Raw genomic sequence first — 22,454 nt, 5'->3', positions numbered from 1 at the left:
TGCAAAGACACGCTTGAAATACACAGACGTGCCTATGCTCTACACAGATGCGCCCACATATCACAGACGCGCCTGCATAACATAGACATGCTCGCATTTGACATAGACACCTTTTTCTTCATAGACATGCCTAACACAAACACAGACGCGCCTAACCAACCTAGACGCACCTGACATCGAAACAGACGCACCTTAGCATTTTTTGACCTTGTTTGATATATTCTAAAATGCATTTATTGTGCTACCTAACATACATTAATGACAACATTTATTGTGACAAAGTACAAGGAGGTTTTGTTGTACTTACCGACTCTCTTGCATCTATTGGCCTCTAAAATCGGCAAATGCGGTCGAATCTGTGCACCAATGCCATCGCTACTGAGTGCTCTCTACTATCTCTGCACTCTGATCTCTTGGATGTGTAGATGACAATGAGGATGTCAACCCCTCATGGTCTATCTTATAGACAACTCTAGTCCTAGCCCTAGCCCTAGCCCTAGTCTCCCGAGTCAGTCTTCTTTATCCTATGACTCTGTCACTTTATCTTATCCGGTCAGTCCTTTCTAGCCTTTCTTTCTTATCGAGAAATTGTCTATGATCTTTTCAGACATTTTCATCCAATCTCTCGAGGGGGCATATCATTCCCATCTTGGGGTAGCTTTGTATCAGTTCATATTATCTTCTTTGAAACAATGCGACAAGCTGCATTGTCTCAAAGAGGGGCAAAATGTAGACACCTAAAATTGTCATGTCTAATTAAATAAATATCTTTATTTATTTAATTACTTTAACCTAATTCTTCTATTAATTAAATAAATCTTTATTTATTTAATTCATTCATTATCCTCTTCTATCCTTATTTCTCATTTAAATAAATACCTTTATTTATTTAAATTATCTTTTTCCTAAATTAAATAAATATCTTATTTATTTAATTGATCCCACTTCCTCTATTAATTAAATAAATCTTTATTTATTTAATTAATTCATTAAACTTTTCTACCCATGACACATGTCATTCATCTCTTAATTCATACTCTACGTACCCTCTCATTATTTTATTATTTCTTTTACCTACCCTCTAATCATAGCTGACCATTTATCTCTTACACCTCTCAATCTTATCCCTCCATTTCTTATAATGTCTTCTATATAAGGAGATGCTTCCTTCATTATCAACCCTGGATATATACATTCTGATCAAGCATCCTAGCATTCGATCTTTCATATGCGATCCTACTTGCAACCATATTTCTGTTCTTTGTTGAGCTCTTGTGCACACAAAATATGAGACCAAATATATCAAGCAAGATCAATGGAGATTCAAACCCTATTGGATATGTGATGTTATAATATTTGTGATTTCATTTTATTTGCATTGTCTTAGGTAATCTTCATATGTTATGGTGGATCTTTGTTGTTGTTAGGCTAGGGTTTTGTGGTTGAATTCATTTAGTCTTTCAATATTATTGTTGTTATCCATTTTCACCATATACACTATGTATTTAGTATCCATTCCTATGTACTATCTAGATGTAATGGTTGTATTTTGATGAGATGGATCTTTTACCCTATGGACACTCTTGCATTCCAATTTTTTTATTCTCATATAACGTTTTGATTCATGTTTATGACTATATCTCTATCTCAGATGCTTACAAATAATGCTAGACTTTTCTTATGGATATTTGATATATGATGACTTATGTGGATGATGGCATTTATCCTTGGTTATTATAACGATGGATTTAGATTCGATGATCTATATGCTAATGAGCCTAAATAATGGCTCTGTTTTGATAAGTTTTTGTCATAGTATTCCTGCCTAGGTCTTGTGTTTAGATGATGTTTGGATCAGTATACTCTCCTAGTTAATGCCTTTCTAACTGTTTCTAGAACTAATTTGTTTGATACTTAAGGTTGTCATATAATTGTTTCTAAATGGTTTATCTATGCAAAATATCTAAATAATATTAAGTATAGTTTAATTTATGTTATGTTAACATTAGTATATACACATGCTTTTTGTGCACGTTAACATCATGATGCAGGGTCGTCTAAGAAGAAGGAAAGACCAAGCTGGCAGTTTGAAGGAACATGAAGCATGTTGTCACGATGGAGACCCAATCAAGGAAAAGCAACATTGAAGAAGATCGAAGCCACTTGACCATTTCTTTAGCAGCATGGTTTATGAGACATTTATAGTTGTTCTTAGTGGAGCTTAGATCTAGGAAGCAAGTCATGCTATATCTTCTCAGCTGCAGAACGGATGTTGTTCTATTTTCTTGCACTGACTTCTTCTTTTAGTATAATAAACCTATTTGCCTATTCCATTGGAATATGTGTTCATCAATTAGGAATATGTTATAATCATACATATAAATAAATGGTCTCTATCTCCTCTTGAGTACATAGAACGATCATAGAATTTGTAATACTCAGCTTTTAGACTTGTGTATTTTTGTAGTCAATCTGGAATAAAGAAATTGATGTTATCTTGAGCTTATCAATTGTTGTTTGAGAATTCTGGATATACTCGCTCAAGGGGGCCCACTTGGTGAGTAGTCCCTTTATGTTTTTTAGTTAGTTTCCATCTTGCAATAGTTGTTGTTTCGGTATTTGACTATTCTTGCAGCCACTGGAAACAGATCTTGTGACTGTTCCTGCAACCACAATGGGCAAAGTAGTTCCTATCCATTTGCCAGAACATTATCATTTGGTAGAAGTTGCTTAAGTTAATTTCAGTTGTGAGTTCTGATTAAGCATTAGTTCATTATGTTTTTGCATTTATTTTAGAGAATTTCCTTTCCTATAGTAGGATAGAATGTTTGCAATATGAACTTAGTGCACATACCATGCTAGCCCATTTCAAGTTTACGGTCCTGGTTGATAAGTAAATGAGCCTTTTCTACAGGAAATATAGTTGTTCAATAAGGATGTCCAATCCCTGAATTGAGTTTTTGTCACCTAGTTGTCATTTCGATTATAAAGACCAACATTTTTGGCATTGTTGCTGAGGATGGTGCCAAACTAAGAACTTGTTGTAGCCATCTTCAATTTGTGGATAGCAAGTTTTTTTAATGGGTAATGCCACTCTCGAGGAAGCTATTATTCTTAGGTGAACTCTTGACATTTATGTCAACATGTCTAGTCAACTCTTGAATGAATAAAAGTCTCAAGTTTTCTTATGTCATACAAACCCTCATATTCAGGAACATGTTGATAATATTTTTCATTTCTAGGTTTCTTATCCTCCTTTCAAATATTTGGGCATGCCTACTTCTCCTAGTTGCCTTGGGAAAAAAGGTTAGACTAATATATTGGATTATTTTCGATGTTACATCAAACATTAGACAAATAGATAACTCTATTTGTTGGTCATATAAGCCTTAAATATGTTATTCAAGCTCTGGACTAGTTTATAGATTTATGGCTCTTATATCTCCAAAAGGCACTATTCATGATTTGGATCATATACTGAGAAACTTCCTTTTAGAAGGAAATTTAGAGAAAAAAAAATAGTATTTGGTTAATTTGGATAAAACTAATCATCCTAAAGAGGGATGGATTCAATATGAGATATTCCCTCCTTAACAATATAGCTCTTGCTGCCAAATTATATCCAAAAATGGTGTGTGGAGAAACATGTTTTAAGGAGGAGAAAGCTCAAACTCAATGTAAAGTGGAAAATTGAACCCTAGCGATTCCCCACCTAGGAGAGAGAAAGGAAATCACTAGGATTATTTTCACTTGGGAGATACATTACATTCAAAACAGGGGTTGAATTCACTAGAGCCAAACCCTAGAGTGAATAAGGATTTGAATAGTAATTGCAGTTTACCCTCTTTTGTAAGTAGAAGAGCTGACTTGTTGACTATGCAGAAAATCAAGACAAAATGGGTGAAATAAGGAGCTACCGATTCAAGGTCATGTTGTAACTTTGAATTTGAGGTATTTAGACAGATACAGACCTGCCCTACAAATTTGGAGAAAATTTGTTAGGATTGAGTTAAAGTTGCACTTGGTCCTTCGAAAAATCCGCGAGTTGAAAAGGATTTTTCAGTCTCTGCAAATGAAGCCTAAATTTGCAATTACAACTATGCACCTACAACCTATACAAAGAAAAGAAGGGAAGAAGCATTGTGGATAAGGGTTTTCCTTAGTCAAACCTCGGTTGAGGAATCAACCTTGAAATAAAGTAATTTCAACTACTTAAATGTAAATGATGGAAATGTATACCTTGTAGGTCTACAATTTGTTGATGATGTTTGCTTTGCTTCTTGAATGTAATCACAAGTGTTGCATGAAATGGAATGTAAAATGACAAAACCTTAACACACACGCATGCTTGCAAATGAATTTTCTAATGTTGCTCCAATGGATTAATGAAGAAGACACATGAAGAAGAAGACTTGATGGATGCTTGAAGACTTGAATGCTTGATGACGATAATGAAGGCCTCCTCTTGAATTTTTTGCTTATGCAAATGAGAGGACTAAATACCTTTTTATAATTGTCTAGGAGGATAATTTTTATCTCACCAAAGGCCGACATAGGAGAGATTGAATCTCAGAGAGCAAATTAGGGTCAAGGTTCAAATGGACCCATTTTGGGTCCACACAAAGAGGGAGGACAAGGGCGACATGCCCTTTTCCTAAGGAGGACCAAGGCACCACGCTCTGGTCCTGCCCATTTTTGGGGTCTGAAACAAGGTCACAAGGTGATGCAGGAGCCGACAAAGGAGAAGATTTGAAATTATGATGCAGAGAGGGGTCCCAATTAAGTAGGGAAATGCAATTGTCAGGGTGAGGGCCTAAAATACGGTCAAAATTGCAAAGGTTACAATTTTATGACGCTACACTCAAATACCTAAATCTAAAGGACCATTTTTTCATTTCTAGGATGCCAACCCTTAGTAGGTATTCTAAAAAATATAAAACAATGAACTTGGGAAATAAACCAATCAAAGTTGACCCTTTTTAGGTTGCGGGGAAGACTAACCACACAACCCTCTTTATGCAGAACTCCTTGGTCTTCTTAAATTAAAATATACATGTGAATTTGATTGAAGTTAAGTTTTTTGTTTATTTTAATAGCATGAGGTCATGTCGGATGGTGTGAGGAATTGGAAAGGTTTTGGGATCTACATAGTGCAAGCTATTTATAAAATCCTTTTGGCATAAAACTTACAAGTTAAGAACTCTTAGATATAGAAAATGGTATAACACTCCTAAATGTTGGCCAAAGGTTAATGCTTTCATATGGCTTGTAGATTTAGATAAATGGTTTCATCATGATAATATCTAAAAATAGGGGGTTGTTGGTTTGAATGGATGTATCTTTTACCTTCAAGATGAAGAGACTAGAAAACATCTTTTAGTCTTTCCCTTTTTTACTTTCGTTCACCACTTATGATATGATTTTTTAGGAATTTTATGAAATAATTATGATTCTATCTGAGACTCTATTGTAAATTAGTCATGACCCTCTTTGAAGCTAAAATTTATTATTATATTGCATGGTATTTATTCAAGTTTGATCTACTAGAATATTTGGTGAAAACACAATCAAAGGATTAATATTGGTACAAGTAGGCATATTAATCAAGTTTGGGGTAAACTTGTGACCAATCTAAAAGAAACCTATCAAGTTTGGAAATATTATCAAGCAAGTTCTTGGTAGAGATTCAAATTTCTGATGAGACTTGATGTTCTTGTGGTTTCTCCATCTTTTGCCTCTTCCAACAATGACCCTTGACAAATATAAACTTACTAAATGGAAATAGCCTCCTCTAGGATTGCTTAATATCAAATTTGATGTCCTTAAAAAGATAATCCTAGAAATGTTAGGATGGGAGGTATTTATCATGGCCATAATGGAATGGTTAAGTTCTAGTTCGTTGGTAGTCTTAGTGGGAAAACAATATTTATTAAGTTTAGAAGTTGCTTCTAATAGCTTAAACTTTTGGGAGAGTGATAAATACATGCATGCTAAAAATAAAGAGTTATAATTAAATTAGGAGATGGTGCCTCATGGGTGAAGAGAGGGATAATAAGTGAAAGATACATAAATATTGGGAAAGTGGGATAGGAAAGATTTATGGGTAGCTTTTGGAGGGGAGTCAAGCTTTTTATATAGCCTTTTTCAATCTATAAATATAATGTTGATGTAACTATGGATGATTTATTCCTTAATTATTTGTTGTGTGTTTGAAGAAGAATTTTAATTTTTTCTACATATGTTGAGCTTGATGGTACATCAACCATGTTCTTTCAAAAGCTAGGACAAAGCATTTTATTGATATTATTTTGAAATCTAAATCTAAAATATTGACTGATCACTTTACAAAAAATTATTCCTCTCACTTCCACTAGTAGTAATTGAATGAATGTAAGGAAGACATCACCATCCCCATTTATGGTTTCAAAGTTGTTAAGTGGAACAATAGATGAAGAAAAGGAAATTAGGTTGTTCATTTCTTAGCTAAATTAACTTCTTACTAGAATAACATAAAGGTTTATACTAGGGTCAGTGCAAGAAGATGAGTCCACTTTTTGGCCAAAAAGTGGAAGTGTTTTCCCTATTTTTCAGATTTTGTCTCACTTGAGCTTAAATTTTGAAACACTTAGAGATTGAATCTTGGAAAAAGTCAGTACTATAAAAGATAGCTCTCTGAGTGTACTTTTCAAATATGTAATTTATTTTAATACCCACATAATAAAAAATAACTTTTTGAATGGAGTTCTAAAAACTATGTTTTAAAAATGCCTGTTTCAGGACCATACCATGCATGTGTACGACCCACACTTTTTGACACAATTAAAATTATTTTCTCAAACCTTTTTCTGGGAAATGGTTTGTAACACACTGAAGATTGATGAGCATATTTTTCTATATTTTTTTTTCAAATATTTTTTTTAAATTAATTTTTTAATGGCCATAATTATCTTTTTAAAAATTTGACGTGTACGACCCACATAATTTGACATAAACTTAGCATTTTTTGAATTTTTTTTTTAAAAATTGAAAAGAATTTTGTGTAGATTGATGACATATAATTTTTTTTCAAAATTCATTAAAATAAAAAAGTTATTAAATTAAGAAAATTAGTTAATATTTCAAATTTATGAACCTGATTTAGTATAAATTAAATGAAAAATAGTTAAAATAATCAATTTTTATATTAATTTACATATTTAGAATCTAGACAGTATAATCTGAAATGGGTTTCAATTTCGTATAAAAATTCTCTGATTACAGGCACGTAAACTATTTCATTTCATCATATTTGTGCTTTCATTCATGGAGCTTTGAATTTGCAGGTTCATGTCTCAGGTCTGGCCATCCCAGGCCTATCCCAGACCTAATCCCAAGGCAAGTGGTGGGTTGTGAATTCAAATTTTGCATAACGGGCCCCCGTTTCATTTTTTGCCCGTCGGATTTAACAACGGGCCCCCGTTTCTAAATAACCATTACTGTAAAAAAAAAAGATAGATTGCATCAATTTACCACACTATCATTGAAATCCGTACTGACAAAGATTTTTTATATCATTTGGCAGTACTTTTTAATATTTTTTACATGATTTTTTGAAGAACTCAATAAAAAGATATTATTTTTTGAAGACGAGTTTGTAAAAATGGGTTCTAAGCAACGTCAAAAGAAAAAAAAGAGGACAATGACAGTGGACGAAATTCAAGCACAAAGAGAGAAGGAGGCAAAATGCCAAAGAGATCGAAGATCACAACAACGACAATTGAATAACACTTCTGAAGCATCTAGTTCAGTGCTCGTTGTAGATGAGACCATTGAAGACATCATGATGGATGCAAGAAATGTAGAACCACACACGGGTATGACTGTTGATGCAAATGTTGATGTGGATGCGAATCCTAGTATGTTTTTAAATCCCGATGACTATGATGTCAATCAAATTGCTGATTTAAATGAAGCTAGATATAAATTTCATACACCAATACGAAAAGAAATAAAAATTGAAAATATTACACCACCCTCTCTAAAAGAAAATGAATGTAATTTGTTTACTATTGATAGCAATGTGCTAGATAATCTTAATGGGTTAGTTTCTTGGAGACAAATCAGAACACATGCAAACAGATTATATAAACAATTTTTCTATAATAAAAAGTTAGGATTCCAATGTCAATTAATGCTACAATTAATAAAAATGTTAAAAATGCGTAAAGTCATGAAAAAAAAAGGTATTTATGCAAAACCAAAAAGAAAAGATGAATCATATAAGCAAGTTGTATCTACTGTTGCCAGTGCCATCGATTCTATAGGAAAAACAAGTCGATCTAAAGATAAGAATGCAACACGTAGAGTTATAACGACTGCTACAGTTGACAAAATGATTGTTAGTAAAATAATGTTAAGTGATATAAGTGGCTATTTGAACTTACATCATAGAACCTTGTCAAGAGCGGCCAAAAGAAGAGACATAATTGAAATTGATCCACTAAACCATTGTTGGAGTTTTAGTGGTAGACTTCAAAGGTCGTACATGAAATTAAATGATGAAACTAAACAATTAATTGCAAAATTTTGGCATGATAACACTAGAGTTTCATCAAATGCTAGAGATGTTTTTAAGTTAAGGGTGGGATCAAAAATTCGTGATCCTCATCCAAAACATCTTCTTGACATGACTCAAACTGAATTCTTTAAAAATTTAGTGATGAATCTGTGTTAATGAATTTACGAATTAGTCAAAGATCATTTGAAAAATGCAAACCCTGGTATGTTAAAATCAATAAACAAAGAATATCTTGTTGTTGTAAAACTCATGTCCAGTTTCGTTACTATTATGATGTTTTTTGATATATTTGTTGTATGTTGCATGGTAATGATCTTGTGCAGGATTGTGGTGTTTATGTTCCACCTGAAACTATAAAAGATTTTATTGGAAGTTTATTTTGTAAACCACCTAATGAACAATTATTTCTTTCCAGTTCATGCATTTATGGTCTTTGCAATTTATGTGGGAACTATTCTTCGATAGGTGAATGTTTGCATGAACATGTTTCATCTGAGTTTGGACAAAAAATGGTTGATGTTAGGAGATTTAAAAATATAGAATACCCTCTAAAGGATGGAAAGATGGGGAAACGTTTAGAATTGATTATAGAATAGAATAGCGTGAATGCATTTATTAGTGAGTTTAAAACTCATATTGTTCCAAAATATGTGAAACATTCCCAACATGCCTGATGGCTTGATGGACAGTTTCGCATATGCAAGAACACATTTCCAGTTGGAACAATAGTATCAGTTGTGGATTTTGCAGAAAATTATACTCTAAAACCACAAGAGGAAACTCAATCACAATACTACAACTCAGTGCAAGTGGCCATATTTGTGCACATTATATATAGACATGACCATGACAGTACAGAAGATAACAGAAAATTTCTGAGGGAGTATCATTTCTATGTTAGCAATAATCGATTACACTCTTCAGAGTTTGTCCAACATTGCTTCGAGGTATTTTATGATAATCTTAAGGAAAGAGAAATTGACATGAAACAACATATGATATGGTCAGATAACTGAACTGGACAATTCAAAAATGCAAGAATGTTTTATTGGCTATGCAAAGTTCACAAGATAACCAATGTCCAACATTTATGGAGTTTTTTTGAAGCGGGACATGGTAAGGGGGAACACGATGGAGCCGGTGCCTGTATAAAAAGAGCTCTTGCTAGAGAACAATTGAAATTCGAGGATGCAGTGAAATTCATAGATGCTCGTGCAGTTGTAGATTGGTGCAATTCAAAGTTGTCAAAAGGATCAACTAAAAACTCTGCAATTCGACGTTTCTTCTGGTTGATAGAGGAAGATAGTATTCCTATTCGGCATGATTGTAATACCATCATTGGATCAGCTAAATGGCATTCATTTAAGAGTTCTAATTCAAACACATGGTGTAATGCCCATACCCTAGTTGGACTTTTAAAACCCATTTAACCTTGATTGACTTCCTATGTGGCATTCTTGAATGGTAGATTAACCGATATGCAATGTGTAGTTAGATAATATAAATAAATTGTGCATACTTATTATGGTGCTTTTGCATTGATTCCCGTGTAAATATAATTGTTCCTAACCATTGTGTTGAATCTTGAGCTAACGTCTTTATTGAATATGTATATGTATATGCATGCTTGTATGAATTCATGGGTGCAGGAGATTGCAGGTACAACGCCGCTTAGGGCAAGGTTCATCTCCTTTGGAAATTGCAAGGTTGAGTATGCTCCTTCATCTTTTGAATTCGGATTTGTGGTCATATAACTCTTGTCTTGCCTTAGCCATGGTTAGGTGAGCACCATGTGTGGGTTCGTGGGGCTTGCTTTTCATTGGGATGCGTGTCAAGAGACTTGGAGGGCTTCCTCGATTTGCATGCCCTGCGCAAGGTAAGTGAGGTTTGTTATCCTAAGAATTAAATTCAAATTTATGAGTAGACGAGCACATTAGTAATTTAGAAATTTAAGTAGGTAGCTTCTTTTATATGATTAATCATTAATTTAAGAGATTTGCTTTAAATTATTATTGTAGCAAGCTTAAGGTATTTAACTGGGGTTAGTGTGCTCATTTACACATTTGCGACATTTACGCATTCGTAGTTGAAAAATTAGAATAAATAAGACGCTTGCATTAGATTAGTTATTTATTTAAAAATGTCGTCTAATTATGTTATAGTGAGTTAATTTAATAGCTAATTTTAAAATAATGAATTTAATGGGTTATGCGTTTTGGAAAGGAAAAATTCAAAGTCATTTGGGAGATGGGAATAAATTAATCATATTCACATTTGGAAGAGAAAAAGGGTAAATTATTATTATTTAAAAGAAATTAGTTCCATTTTACTTGTAAAGTGGATAAAGTATAAAAGTTCGATTTTTAGAAAATTAAATTAATCAAAGTATAAAGTGTTGGCTAAAGTGATATGAAGAAAATTTAAAAAAAATTAGAGTTGAATAAGGAATGGAAGCTTTTAAATTTTAAAAGAAAAATGAATAAAGAGGAAAGGAATGACTCCCATCTTGATTTTCATCTATTTTATTTTTAAAATAAAGTGCCTAAATTCGAAATTAAAAATTAGGGCAAAATTAGGGTTCTCTTTTTAACCTAGTTTTGTAAGCATTTTGGGGGTTCTTTGGCTTGGGAGTTTTTTTTTGGAAAAAATGGGGGATTTGCATGGGAGTTGCAGGTGGAGCTCTTTGTCAAAGAAATCTCTTCCCGGAATGCATTTGGAGGTAGGATTCTATCTACCCATTTGTTTATTGTTTGATCTCCATGAAATGTTGAGAAGAGAAAAGAAAGAAATGTTTTTTTTAAAAACCATGAGGGTTCTTGAAGATTAGTTTTAGATTTAGTTTTGGAAGCTTGTTGTTCTTGGATGCAAGTTTTGACATGGCTGCTTGGACATGTAGAAGGGAGAAAATCTTCCCCAATCCTTGCTGATATATTCTGGAAATATATATGAAAAAAAATAGAAAAGAAAGAAACAAGAAAAAAGTTGTGACTATGTGGGTGTGTTTTCTTTAGTATTCATTTTCAAAAAAAAAAGTTTTAGATTCAACTGTGGTTTCAAAAAATAAAATAAAATTTAAAAAAAATGAAAAACAAAAAAAAAAGAATTTTTTTTTTAGGGTTTCGGGGGGGGGGGGAGCCGAAGCTCTACCCTCCCCTTTCCCCGCGGCGCTGTGTGGCTCGCAGTCTACCTGCGACCACAGCATGGCCCGCAGGGAACCCTGTGTCCACGCTGTGGGCCGCAGGGAACCCTGCGACCACGCTGTGGCCCGCAGGGAGACCTGCGTCCACAGCGTGGCTCGCAGGGAACCTGCGTTCCACGCTGTGGGGCCCGCAGGGTTCGCCCAATATAAAATAATCATTGTTTATAATATTGTTGTTTTTATATAATTTTTTTTAAAAAAACAAAAAAAAAATATATTATGATATGTCATGGGGAAGATATAAAGAAAAAGAAAAAAAGAATTTTGGTAGAAAAGTTCATTTTGTTGGAAATTAGTTTTATTTAATTTTTATCTCGCTAAATATTGTTTATGTGTATATATATATATATATATATATATATATATATATATATATATATATATATATATATATATATATATATATATATATATATATATATATATATATATATATATCAGACACGAAGTTTGGGTATATATGGATTTGTTGGTTATAACATTCCATTAGACATGTATTGTTAAATTTATATTGATCACGTTTAATTTTGGAACCGAATCTAATAGGGAAGTATACTTGGAGAAGAGGCCAAAAGTTGTCTGTATTTGAAGACCTTTGAAATAAAACCCCATTGCTAACGTCATGAAATATATTTTAACAAGAAGTTGTTCTTCTCCTAAATAAGCATTGTCTATCGAATTTAATGAGTAAGATCTCCCGATAATTTTACAAATGAAAACTAAAGTATAGGAGAGTATGAAATTTGAATCGAAATTATCCTTGTAAATTTTGTTATTACTTCATTGGTATGTTAGTAGTACGCATGTAAATTGGATATCGTATCGATATAAAAAGGAAAATGTTGTAAGTATAAGTTCCATAATTGCCTGGTTTGGGGTGGCGTCATACCTTGGTGTATTTTTTTTTCAGACCTTGTTATCTAGATAATTGTGTCGGTCATAGCCGAAATATGCCCTAGTCAAAATATCGTCAGTCATTAGAACTTGTAATTTGCTTATAGTGTTTCAGTTGGAGCCACTCTAGAAGGGACCAATATGTAAACCCCGAAGGAGTTGTCTATTGTTTATTGATTGTATTCGCCTAAGTGGCAAGGTGTAAAAGATTTATAAACTATGTATTCCTAACAATATAATGCCAAAAGGGTCTTGCAGTTGAGCAGACCCGGAGATGTAGCCCATCCGGGGTGAACTCCGAGATCATATCTGTGTTATGCGATGTTTATAGCGTGCATTGTTTTATGTTTTAAATTATCATGAATGGTTGTATTTTTGCATAAGTGTATGGTGGAAATTTAATGAATTCAAATTTAAGTGCATAACATTAAACATCTGGATAAATGTAGTTGTTTAAGTTCATAAAACGTTGTGAATTATGAATATGGCAAGGTATTTAAATATTGAAATTAAAGTTGTGGAAAAAGTAATTTGATAATGTTAAATTAAATTGTAATAGTGGAAGAATCTTGCTGGAATACTTTATTGGAAATAACTTGTTATTAAGTATATAAATGGAATGAATGTAAAAAAAGAAACAAGGTTAAAATTTATGTCGCGATTCTCAGATTGAAACCTAGAAGATGAACATCATATAAATATCTATCTTTTTACCTTAGTAAATGAATCACACCATGTCAATTATGTTTCATTACATTGAATGAATTTGTTAAGTTATTTCATGTTTAAATCTTAACAATAACCCTCACCAGATTAATTTGAAAATCGTGTGGACTCAATTAGGTAATCATGTTGTATATTGAATGAATAGACTTAGTAATTTATGTTGTAAATATAACCAATATACCCTCACCAGATTTATTTATATAAATGGGCGAACTCAGTTTAGATATCCATATTTTAATCCTTATAAAAGGAATCCCTCATGATTGCTAAAATTAATCTAAAATGGAAAAGTAAATTGAATTGTTGTTTATACATTAAATCTTAGTAAAAGTACCTCTCACATATTACTTTCATTTAACATAAAAAAGATATGCAATAAGATAATTGTATTTTAATTCTAATAGAAGAACGTCATTATGATCTTATTACTCTAATCTTGAAATGATGATTGTCATCTAGTTAACGATACTTTAATTTAAAGAATGCTCTTGTTTGTCCTAGTGCATATCCATCTTAATGAAGTTAGTCCATTTATTTGCATTATTAAAACTTCAAATGAAATTCCATGACTACTCACATTATACCTTTCATAAAAGAACTTCAACTCATCAGTTGGTTATACATGAAATCAAAAGAAGGGACCTCCCTCTATTAATTGTAGATAATCCTTAAGGAGCGAATTCTTCCTATTAACCATACCTTTTAATATTTAAAAAAAATATATATATCAAATGTGAGTGAATACTTTAAAATCAAATGATGGAATCCTCGTTCATTAGTCGCAGTTTAACCCTAAATGAATGAGTCTCATTAGGCATGTTTTTAACATAAAATCATAAGAGGTCAAGTGTGGATGGGTACCTTAAACCCAATGAATGAGCTTCATTTTATTAATCACATGAACCCTTTTGGGGGCCTCTTAATGTAATTATGAAATTAAGTGCATTGAATAAATAACTCCTCAATGGCCTCCTAGCCGCCAAAGTAAATGAACGCCTCCTAAAATTGTAAGATGTCATATCTTTGAACACATATGTAATTAAGATCTATGCATTATCTCGTAATTAAGATACCCAGATGAATGGATCTAATGACGCAAGTTGAGTTAGGTGTAAGGTTATGTAATCGCATTGGGAAACCTCTTAGGATCATTTAGCCTTCCGCTGTGTTATCTAGTTAGAGATAACTTTGAGATAACTTCAATCTATCTTAATATTGTGAAGTTTCATAAACGCACTTAATTATTATTTAAAAAAAAAAAAAAAAATTTACACTCTAATTGGGTGTTTTTAACTTAACCCTTAGGGGTTTCCTGGCGGGGCATTACACATGGACTATATTCACAAGGCAACTTGCTTGCTTTTGTCAATTTTGTGAGAATAAAGAATGGGTTGAAGAATGGCAACAAAGATCATTGACACCCATAGATGCAAATGATCCGCATGAAAGAACTGATGAAGATATGGATCAAATGTTTGCATCAAATGACTATGATCGCATTTCAAATCTTATACAACAAGGTAAAATTAATTTTGAAATTTGTTTTGATTTATTAAATAGTACATAAATTTATGAAATCTTACAATGTATATTTTTGTTTTTATTTCTCATTAAATATTAAAATAAAATTGTTTTGTGCACAGGACATGTCTATGCTGTTGTTGCACCAAAGGACAATGAAGAGGGGACAGAGTATTGGTTGGCTCGATGTGTAGAGCCAAAACATAAGCTAACTACTCCTCGAGTAGATGATGATGGTTATGACTATCCAACAGGATCTGTGGTTGTTGTTGGCACTTGGCTACGCAAATATCTAACAAGAAAGAATGGATTGCCCGCATTTGAAGATTATGAATTAGAGAAGAAGATTATACATTACTCGCATTTGGAAGTGGCAACTAATATAAAATTGGATAGATATCGTGGCAGGCCTGCTAATAAACAATTATGGACTCTCTCTATGGAAGAGCACGAGACAATTATAGATGCTTTGCAAAAGAGAGAGGATGTAGATGATATAACGGAATGAATCTAGTAAAATTTTGTTTCAGGTCTACCACAAGTAGAAGGCATCAATGAAAACAAAGTTATTTAAATAGACTGTTTATTTTATTTTAGATATGTCTTCTTGATTACATTTTGTGTACAATATACATAAATGAGAGACTATTGGTCAAATTTATGAATGAGATAATTATGTTTTAGTCAAGTTCTATTCATTATATTTGTTAAATGATACTTTTTAATTTAGAATATGTTATAATTATAAGATATGTTTCAATACTTAGTTCGTGATGTATGCACATTTAGTTTATCTAATCACAAGAACTATTTAAATGAAATTCCAAAAATAAAATTACAAGTCCACATAATGCCTATAAAGTTGTTTAAGCACAACTTCCATAAATAAAATTTCAAGTCCACATAATATATAAAGTATGCACAAAATTTCAAGTCCACATAATTTCAAGTCAATATATATGATCTAATGTGCACATAATTTCAAGTCCACATAATATCTAATGGGCACAATACACATAAAGTATGCACATAATATATATGATCTAATCCTATTATGAAACTATCCATATATATAAAGTATGTGTGTGCACGTGTAAACAAATCTGTAAAGCCCGTAAAATAGTACATATCAGAGCCAAATAAACAGTAAAATTTCAAATCCACATAATCCATATAATATCTAATCCATATATATGTCTAGATGGTAACATGATGTTCACTCCACATAATATCTAATGTGCACAAAATATATAAAGTATGCACAAAATATATATGATCTAATCTTATTATGCAACTATCCATATATATAAAGTATGTGCACATGTAAACAAATGTGTAAAGTCCATAAAAAAGTACATATCAAAGCCAAATAAATAGTAAAATCTAAGTGCTATCATCAATAACATCTCGTGGTCTCTTGTCCCCGGGATGTGGTCCAGATCCACATGTCTCATGCTGTACAATAAAAAAATAATATTAAAATATTACTTGAAATTAACTATTAAAAGAATCATTTATCAAATATAGTAGAATTTGTAAATTAAGTTACAAACTTACCATATGCTCATCAGATCCTCTAGCAGTATCTCTCTTGTCCCCGGGACGTGGTCCAGATCCACCTGTCTCATGCTGTACAATAAAAAAATAATATTAAAATATTACTTGAAATTAACTATTAAAAGAATCATTTATCAAATATAGTAGAATTCGTAAATTAAGTTACAAACTTACCATATGCTCATCAGATCCTCTAGCAGTATCTCTCTTGTCCTTGGGACGTGGTCCAGATCCACCTGTCTCATGTTGTACAATAAAAAAATAATATTAAAATATTACTTGAAATTAACTATTAAAAGAATCATTTATCAAATATAGTAGAATTCATAAATTAAGTTACAAACTTACCATATGCTCATCAGATCCTCTAGCAGTATCTCCTCTAGCAATATCTTGTACAGTATCAACACCAAATGTAGTGCTAGCTAACTCCTGTACAAGGTCAAATTCAAAGTGTCCAATTAAATCTTAAATTAAGAGTCAAAATAAGATCAAATTAAGTATTACATATTAATACCTCAAAGGATGTCAATGTGCATTCAAATTGGCTCTGATCAAAATTATGAGGATAACCTATCCTAATGGTAGTATCCGCCTGCATACATGCATTTAATGAAATCATATTTAGTGAACATATATATGTGTACTAAATAATTTCAAGTTAAGTTACAATATTTTAAGAGTTCATATTTAATTTAAGAATTATAAGATACATACCATAGATGGTGTCACAATAGTCAGACCCTCTTCTCGATGTGATGTAGAGGGTCCCTCATGACCTGAATCCTGGAGAAAGAAGCATTCAATGTATCAACATGAAAATTTATATAGTATACGATGATAACATATTAACTTAAAAAGATCTAGTACAATGTCTAGATAGAAATTTATACTATACCCCATAAGGTGTGTCGAGTTGTGTTCCAATAGATGCAATATTGACTCTAATATTAGGTGTAGTCCTTATCTACATAAACAAAATTTATTTAATGAAGTATTAGATTGTATAAAAAAAGAGATGCACTTAGTTTATACCTATATTTAATGAAGTATAAAAAGATTGACATGTACATGTATATATATATCTATACTTGGTCAAGATGAACATCCGAGCAAAGAAAATCCATATAAGATGTCATCATACTATCATCTGCTGCATCATGCTCATCTGGAACTGAAGTAGATCCTGTAGCAGTAGTAGGACCTACACACGTCTCATGACAACTCGAACACATATGTGGCATCCATCGAGGAGCAGATGCCATGTGAGCAGCTTGCTCACTCAGGTTACCTATGAGGGAAGTCAAAGCATCTAATGTCGAAATGAATGATGTATTTTGGACATCTGGAGGAATCAATGGAGCAACAAGTGGAACTATGGGTGGATCTGGTAGGGGATTATTACTCCGTGCCCCTAATCTATGCTATGGCATTCCACGACCAACACCCTGGAATGACTTAATATCAAAATAATTTGGTTTTTGGTTAATTACAAACTCACAGTATAATTTCTTCAAAAAATAAAAAGGGACCTCATAATTACGATGTGGTGGATAATCAAAAACCATCCACCATCTATCCCAAAAGTATCTAGCCATTTCTGGATGCACACACCACCTAATTGAAATTCTTTTCTGGTTAGGTTGCATTGGTTCTCTTGTTTTTGGGTTGGTAAAATATGGACATAAATGAGCTTTGGTTATTTTCAAATCAATGATTTGCCTATAAGTTAAACCATTGACATAAAAATCATGCAACTCTTTTCGTCGTCTATGAAATTGATCTAATTGAGAGTCAATAGATCTAACTAACTCGACAACAGTTTGCATTGATTTTGCAAAGTCTACAAGATGGGGTGGCGTGACTTGCTCATTTTGGATAGCAGCAATGTTTTGTTCAATCACTTGTAGGTTTTCATTAATTCATTATCTTAAACGAATTTCATCCAATCTAGGGGGTTGTGGTGGTGGTGGTGGTGGAGGAGGAGGAGGGGGTTGTGGTGGGGGATTTTCACCTAATAGTTCATCTATGTCAAAGACATCCATGATAACAAAGAACTCCTGCATATATAAAGATATACATGAATTATATACAACTCTATGTCAAAGAAGAATCTATTTTACTAAATTAAAAGAAAACATTTATAAATAGTAACATTTCTATGTTGTTGAATGAGATACACATGAAATATATAATATAATATTGAACTTAAAAAAATATACATGTACATACTATTGAATCTTGAAATATAAAATTTGCGCACAAAACTTAATAAAAACTTTCAATGAAACATCATAAATCTATTATATATTCAATTTAATAAATTCATTTCTTGTAAAATGCATCAACTATTAAAATCAATATAAAATATTTCATACATAAGATCAATAAAGAAGTGAGAAATAAGATCAATAAAGAAGTGAGAAATAAGATCAATAAAGAAGTGAGAAATAAGATCAATAAAGAAGTGAGAAATAAGATGATACATAAAAATCAACACAACATGCCAACAATTAAAAACAAAATTAACCTTGCAATATTTACTTTTAAAATAATCAATTTCAACAATATTTTACACATGCATTTATAATTATCAACTAGAATATTATTTTGACTAACATTCCAAATAAAATTCCTAACATACTATATGATCCTCATTCCTAAATTCCACTATCATACTTGCAAGCACTTAATTATTAAGTCAATGAACAAACTACAACTCAATGAAGCTAAAAAAGTGATGCAAGCCTATTTTTAAATATCCCAATTCCTTTCGCTGACCTAATACTTCTAGTGGCAACCATTTTAAAATTTCGTATTAATCAAAGAGAATATTTTAGGGAAAAAATGCAGTGTTGGCACTTTATGAAAATAAAGGTTTTTAAGACTCTAGAGACTTGTTCATCACAATATTTTATTATTTAATATGCAAAATTTTGAAAGATTTTGATATGTACAGACAAATTAAATTTTTCATATAATTAGAGGTGAAATCAATTTTGAATTCTACCTCAATGATTGAGGGGATCTTACAATTTTGACTTTAAATATAGCTTCATTTATACTCTTTCATAAATAAACTAAAATAGAAGCTATAAAGAATTGCTAAATTCTAGCAATATATGTGTATGCAAGCAAGCATAAAAAATCAATAAAGGACTTAAACTATGAATTTCAAACCATTATGCTATGCATAAGTACCACCTTTAGATCGAGTTAAAGGATAATGTATAAAAGATGAAAGACAATAGTATCTCAGAAAGAAAACTCTTGTTGTAGCTAAAGGTTGATGGTTTCAAGATGGATTTGTGACCAAGATAGGATGTAAGGTGCTTAAATTGGCAACATAACATTGCATTACAAGAGTTCTTGAAAATAGCTCATATAATGATTTATTTATAGTCATGAAGGATAGAGGATTAAAGACTAAGATTGTTTTGAGAGATCAATGGAGTAGATTGATTGAAAGGATTGTGTACACTAGAAGCTTCCAAGTGGCAACTTATGTTTGGTGCACATGAGGAGTTCATGATCCAAGAAATTTTTGAGGAAAAGGTCTTCTTAGGGGTGTATACACCAAGATGTTGTAAAAAAAGGTAGCCAAATGACCAAAAAAAGATAAACACGATTGCGTTATTGGGAAATTCATTTAACGCATTTGAGGTCTTTTTTGTAGTGATTTTTTCTTACACTATCCTAGGCTTGTTTACACTATTGTACGTTCATTAGGACTATCCTAGGTTCATTAGGATTGTCCCAAGTTCATTATGGCTTTCTTAGGCTCATTAGGACTTTCTTAGGTTCATTAAGACTGCCCTACATTCATTAGGATCATTTGAGGCTCATTGGGACTATCATATGTTCATTGTGATTGTCCTAGGTTCATTAATTTAATTCGTGTGTTCATGAGGACTATCTCACGTTCTCAAATAGCTTCAACTAATATCTTAAATTAACTATTTAAAAAAAAAATAGCTCCTTAACAATTTAATATTATATACAATCGAATATGATTTCAACTTCAAACCTTGTGCACCTTTTAAAACCAAAAGATGTTGTTAAAACCATTCTTCTAATATTAGCTTAATCATAACATAATCTAATAAATCTTCCTCAAAATATCTACCAACTTCAAATCATATATCAAATCTTTTATAATATAAATTACATTCTAGATATACCAATATACTTCTAAAGATATTCAAAATACTTCTTGGGAATTATATTTTTCAAATCTTTCGGATGTATATATAATTAGCACCCCATTTAGAAAACTCATTATCAATCAACATTATAAATCAAGAATATTTTTTATTTTGTATTAATGAATTATATATTTGGCATATTAGCTTCCTTTATGAACCTATGTAAACCAAACTCCAATTTTAGTAACTTATCTAGCTTTGCTCTAAAATTGTGTCCATAATTGATCCTTTTATACCATCACATGACATAATAGGACCATAATAGGACCTTTATGCCATGACATGGCATAAACCTAAGCCTAAACTTTCATATCTAAAATTTGAAGAGTAATGTTAATTACTTTTAAGGTTATACTAATTTAGTGGTAACTTTTGTATTGCCTAATGAGGATTAAGAACAATTTAGGTACATATGTTTGGTTTTATTTCAATTTCATTTTCGAACGTTTTTGTTTTTGTTTCCATTTCATTTTCGATTTTTTGTTTGTGTCGATTTCGTTTTGTTAATTATCTAGGTTTGGTTTTGGTTTCTAAATTTGTTTATTACGATTTAGGGTTAACTGTTCAAAAATATTTTAGATCAAAATCAAGAATTTACAAATATAAAAAATAATTTATTTATATGCTACTATAAAAAAAAACTAAAATAATAAAAAAAAAACTAAATAATACACAAAAAAACAAGAAAAATATACAAGAAAATTATGAAATGTGAAAATAGATGACTAAATGTGTACCTGGGATAGTGGTGGAGGCTTGAAGTGGAAACCACAGCATGGGGGCCTGTTTTTTATCTCTTCTTGTCAACTCACTATCACAGTGAAAATGAAAAATTGTCCAAAAAAATGGTAAAAATAGAATTTCAAAACGGGGGCCCGTTTTGTGACAAAATGGGGGCCCATTTTATTTAGCATCGGCACCCCGTGACCTTTTGGCTTGGGAGGCCGAACCATTAACGGGCCCCCATTTTTTAGAACGGGCCCACATTTTTTGAAAACGGGGGCCCGTTTTGCGGAGCGCGTTTTCCAACGTGCAAACTTCCGCAAATTTGTGACTCATTAGCTTGCACATACCCACTATAAATAAATAAGATTGTCCTATTTAGGACATGACCAAAGACTATAGTGTTCTTGTGAATGTTGATTAAAATGCCTCTTTGGATTCTTGATTCTTGCTAGTATATTTCTTATTGGTGTGTTGTTTTTTATGGTTTGTTGTATAGATGTTACAAATAAAAATACCAACTGATTTTTTATGAGCGTGAGTGCATAGTAAGAGATAAGTTTAAAAGGAGTGCAGTTGTTCCAAGAGAAAAGATAAAAGGTGATAGGATGTTTCCTCTTAATTTCACTCATGGAAACCAAGCACTAAGTTCTAGCGAAATGAATGAAAGTAAAATTTGACATAAAATATATGGCTACCTCAAATTTCATGGGTTGATTTTACTCATGGTTTGATTTTACTTAAAAGATTAAAAATGGTTGAAGGTCTACGTTTTATTGAAAATACAAAAGATGTGTGTGAAAAATGAAAAAATAACTTTTCCCGTTGGAGCTAAGCAACATCTTGAGATAATTCATACAAATTTGTGTGGTCGTTTGGAAAAAATTCTTTGAAAAATCTAAGTATTTTCTAATCGTCATTGATGATTACTCAAAAAAAACTTGGGTGTATTGTTTGTTTACAATATCAAAAGTGTTTAACAAATTTGTAGAGTTCAAGAGGATGGGTACAACAGAAAGTGGTAAATATATCAAAGTGATAAGATCAAACAATGGAGGTGAATACAAATCAA

This window comes from Cryptomeria japonica, chromosome 5, assembly GCF_030272615.1.
Source record: "Cryptomeria japonica chromosome 5, Sugi_1.0, whole genome shotgun sequence".
NCBI classification, from domain to species: Eukaryota; Viridiplantae; Streptophyta; class Pinopsida; order Cupressales; family Cupressaceae; genus Cryptomeria; species Cryptomeria japonica.
Note: the sequence above shows the minus strand (reverse complement) of the source record.